Source organism: Triticum aestivum, chromosome 5B (assembly GCF_018294505.1).
Source record: "Triticum aestivum cultivar Chinese Spring chromosome 5B, IWGSC CS RefSeq v2.1, whole genome shotgun sequence".
NCBI classification, from domain to species: domain Eukaryota; kingdom Viridiplantae; phylum Streptophyta; class Magnoliopsida; order Poales; family Poaceae; genus Triticum; species Triticum aestivum.
In genome coordinates, this window is record NC_057807.1 from 39,803,926 (window position 1) to 39,808,887 (window position 4,962).

Below are 4,962 nucleotides of genomic sequence, written 5' to 3' on the forward strand. Positions count from 1 at the left end.
GGCGGCAGGCTAGCCGCAGCAACAACAGTGCATCAGAGGAAGTAGCGACAAAGCAACAGCTGGCAGAGCAGTAGCAACGGCATAGCACCATAGCAAGCCGCGGCGAGGCCACGCACGGGAGTGCGCGCACAGCAGCAGCCGCGACAGGACAGGAGAAGCAACGGCACGTACGCGTACGCATGGGGGGGGGGTTCGGGCACGACGGCCTACTACGATGAAATCGAGAGGGGGAAGGAGGGGAACGACGGAGGGGCTCACGTTGAGGCACACGGTGGCCGGCGGGAGCTTAGTAGCAGCAGAGTGGCCGAAATCGACGGAGTTCGCCGGCGACCCGAGGAGGAGGAAAGGCGTCGTGGGGCTCGATGCAGCGCTCCCCGGCTCGGTCTGGTCGGCTAAGAGGAAGCAGGGGACGGAGGTGGTCCGATCTAGCACGGAGACGAGGCGAGGGGGCGACGCTGGTCGCGAGCTCGACGAAGGCGACGACGGTGGAGGCGTCGGGTGTGTGCAGGGGAGCGAACAATGGCGCGAGAGGGGGAAGAAGTGGCGGCTAGGGTTCGACCGGGGGAGTGAGGAGCGTCCAGGGGGAAGGTATAGGCGCTGGCGGGGGCGTGGATGGGTGCCACGGCGATGGCCGGGGCCGTGGCGGCCATCGGCGCTGTCCACGCCTCCTCTGTGAACAGAGGAGGGGGACGGGGTGCGGTGGGCTGGCCTGGCCAGCTAGCTGGGCCAAGGCCCAGGGGAGGGGAGGTTTTATCTTTTACATTTCTTTAATGTTTTTTTATTCTTTTCTGTTTATCGTTTTCCCATTTTATTTTATTATTATTTTAGCTTATTAAAAATATGAGACCCACACCTAAATTAGTGTTTTAGTTTAACCCTTTGCCACAAAAAGTGTCACTCATAAATAAAATAGTTCAATATTTTAGAAATTATAAAAGGCATTTATATAATTGTTTAAGCCATGGTTCTATTTATTTTGGGACATTTAAACACATTATAGAAGTGTGGTTTCTATACGATAAATATCCAAAGATTATTTGCCACACTTTGAACATTTTACTTTGTATGTTTAAGAAATTTGAAATTTGGACTTTTATTCGAATTTGAAATTTGAACCGGTTTCGAACCAACGTGAGTTTAAAAACAGTAATCATGATGATGTGGCATCATTAGGAGGGAATTACTGTAGCTTAATTATCCGGGCGTCACAATTCCTCTCGCTAGAGTGACGACCCACCACACCGACAGGGCCAGAATAGCGCCGGGGGGCGTTGAGGCCACCGGTTGGAGCTTGGTAAAGGCATCTCCAGCCGCGCCCCAGGAAGGCCTCCCCAGGCGATTTTTTCGCGCCGGCGCCGAAAAAACGGCCCACTCGCGTCACCAGGAGCCCGCTTTTCGCCGGCTTGGGCTGAAAACAGCGCCGGCGGACCCAGCCCAAACCCGGCGCGCTGGGGGGGGGGGGGCGCTCGGGGGCGCCGGGGCGAGCTGTTTTGGCGCGAAAAAGACGTGGGCCAGCCGCGTGAGCGACTCGGCACCTCGTCTTCCCCCAACGGCCTCGGTTCCCGCGGGGAATCAATGACAAGGCTGCCGCCAGTCAGCCTTACCATTGATTCCTCACGGACGGCACTTCACGGGACGGCGCGCCGACGCCTCCCCTCCCTCGCATGCGTACACACGGGCGCAGCCCGGCTATAAAAGCCGGCGCCCTCCACTCGCCTGCGCCCACACCAGCCCCGCCCCTCACCGCCGTCCAGCCCCTCCCTCTCCCTGCCTCTCCCGAGCGCCGCCGCCCAGCCCCTCACTCTACCTCTCCCGAGCCCGCCCAGCCCCGCCGTCGCCATGGCAGAACGCTTCCCCGGAGACGAGGCGGCGGCCAACGGCTTCGGCCGCCGTTCGCTCCGCGAACAGGAGTCCTGGCTCTTGTTCCAGGCGAACATCCCGGCGCTGCCGGACATGCGCGCCGGGCCGACGGGGTGGAGACTCAGCACCGGGGGAGTGCCCATTCCCCTGTTGCCCGACGCCGTGGCGAAGCCGAAGTACTTCGCCGAGGAGGTCGAGATTGTGCGCGCGTCCCTCACCGACGCCCAACTCTCCCTCCCCCAGTACGCCGCCGACAACCACGTGGCCTGGGCGGCGTATTTCGAGCGCCACCAGCAACAGCGATTGGCGTCCACCAACGGTGCGCCGGTGGTCGGCGGCCGGCAGAACAGCGAGGGGCGCCACCTCTGGTGGGGCGTCCCCGGCCGCACACTCGAGGGCGTGCTCACGTACCTCGAGGGCGGCAACGACCCGCCGTTGGCGTACCCCCGGCGCAGCACCGACGCGTCGGGCCATGGGCGCCAAGGAGGTTCAGGTCCTCCTCCTCCTCTTCCTCCTCCCGATCCTCATCGCACTCCTCCGGCACTCCGGCCCTGCTCGGCGTCAAGGCCGAGCCCGCGGCAGAGTCGCCGCTCGGCCAGCGCACTCGCAGCGCCGACATCGTCATCAACTAGGGCGGCCGGCGCGCCTCCTCCTCGTCGGCTCCTCCGCGCTTTGTCAAGCCCAAGACGGAGCCGGGGTTGGCGCCGGTGAAGACGGAGCCGGGGCTGGCGCCGGTGAAGGCGGAGTTCGACGACGACGACGCAGCCCTAGAATGGGCGCGCCAGGACTCCATTGCGATGGAGAAGGCGCGCCGAGAGAAGGTAAAGGAGCGCTAGCGCGCCGCCCTGCGCCGCTTCGAGGAGCGCCGACGCGGCCGCGATGAAGACGGGGTCGTCGTCCTACGCGACATCGACGACGACGACGACGACGCGCCGCCGCCAGTCCGCCATGGCGACGTCGGGTCCAGCAGAGGCGCCCGCGTCAAGGAGGAGAAGGCCGACGACGACGATGGCAGCGACGACTTCAGCCCCTTTCTTTTTTACATTAGGTTAATGTAATGAAAATGCGCGAATTTCGCCGAAATTTGCCATGTTTAGCCGAAATTTAACTACTTTTTATCATAACTTCGCCGAACGGCCCTTTTTTTAATACGCGCCTGGGGGCGGCCCCTGCGTGCCGACGGCTGAGGACCGACTCGCCCCGAGGACCATTTTTTGCGCCGGCTCACCCCCAGGCGGTGCTTTTAGACACCCCCTGGGGGCCAACGGCTGGAGATACCCTAAGGCCGATGTTGCCGAACGGGACCTCAACGCCGCCGAGCTAACAACTCACGCATAAGCCGGTTTTCATAACCAGGATTGTGGATCAATCAATCTTGCTCCCGAACAGCTAGCTTTGTAAAATACACACAGCGACGAAGGTGAAGTCACATGCCGCCGCACTTGCCTCGCCACGCTCACTGCCACTGACGTCCCAGCTGACACGAGGCTGGCATGCCTTGCAGCTCCTCAACCTCTCTGGCAAGCTCGGGCAAGTTGGGGCCGCGGTCACCCGCGGCATCGTGCGCGCGCTCCTGGCGCCCTCTCTACTGCAGCGGACGGAGACGATAGCGAAGGCAGCGCTGGGCGTCCTGGCCGACGTGGCGTCGGCGAGCGCCGCGGGAAGGTGGGAGATGGCAGAGGATGAGGAAGCGCCCAGGGCGCTGGTGGAGGCCATGGCATGGCACGAGAGGGTGGGGTGCCAGGAGCACGCGACGTACCTGGTCATGGCTCTCGTGCACGGAGGCGGCGGCCGCGCGCTGCGGTGGAGGACGCGTCAGCTCGGTGCCGTGCAGGTGCTCCACGAGGTGTGTTGCTGCTCGGCAGCCCCCTCGTGCACAGCAGGGCGGCCAAGATCATGCAATGGTTCAAGGACGAAGGGGAAGGATGGGATCAAGGCGCACTCCTGCCCTCGCATGAAAGCCGCGCCATCGACGGCATGCCATGGCAACGACGGCGGCAGAGAACGAAGGCTTGCCGGAGCGCCGACAGGATAGTGAAGCAGAGCCTGAACATGAACATGAGGTCCATCATGTGGTGAGCTACTGTCACATCCCTAGTTCTGTCCTGACCTATGCTTGCTTCCATGTGTGCATCATGTTTAAATTCAAATGAAATTTGAATTGAGGAATTTTCAAAAGCCTCAGGAAACCTCTAAAAATAACCAACATTTAAATCTTCTCAAATGAGTCCAAGAAAATGTTCCTGTTATTCCATGGAAATATTGGTAAGAGGTAAAATTTAAACCAATATTTTTGGAGTCACAGAGATAATTATTTTGGCCATTTGAATTAATCCAATAACTATTTGCTTTGAATTTATATTTAATATATATTAAATATGACTCCAATAATTCTGGAAGTTTGTGAGTGGCTTTGTATATATTTTAGCAAGCCACATAAAAATCTACAGAATTTATTTAAATGATTTAGTTGCTAAACTAAATCAAAACAAACTACAGAAAATAGAAAACAGAATTAAATAGAAATATAAGAGGGAGAGAGAAAACTTACCTGGCGCTCACCTCTCAGCCCACCTGGCCCAGCTCCTCCAGCGGCCCAACCCACCGCCGCTTCTCCCCCTGTCGTCTTCCTCCCCCCTCGCCCCGAAGCTGCTCGGTGGCGCGCGCGGCCACGCGCCCAGGCCACCTCCTCCCTCCCAGCCTGCCTAGCTCGTCCTCGACGCCCCGGTGATGCCACGCACTCCCCTCGACCCCCTCTCACTTCTCCCTCGCTCTCTGGACCTCCCCCCCTCCTCTGCTTCCTCTCTCTCTCTCACTCGCCCGAACGGAGCCGCCGCCACCGACGAGCTCCCTCGCGTCCACCGCCACCCCCTAGCCTCGCCGATGCGCTCAAAGGCTCCGCCTCGATCCCCTCTTCCTCCCCACCGATCCACGGCCCTCCGGTAGCCCTGCATCGCCGCCCACGCCGTCTTCCCCATCGCCGGCCGCCGAGGATCTTCACCGCCGATTCGCCGTCGTCTCCGCCTCCCCGAGCTCGTCATCTACCTCATCCGAACCACCGTGAGCTCCTGTACGTTTTGCCCCTAACCCCGTGGCTTGCCG

General features: G+C 60.2%; 1 pseudogene; it reads left to right on the forward strand.

Annotated features, from left to right (window-relative positions):
• Nucleotides 1-214: 214 nt before the first annotated feature.
• Nucleotides 215-3,939, forward strand: LOC123114603 (uncharacterized; annotated as a pseudogene).
• The last annotated feature ends 1,023 nt before the right edge of the window (nt 3,940-4,962 follow it).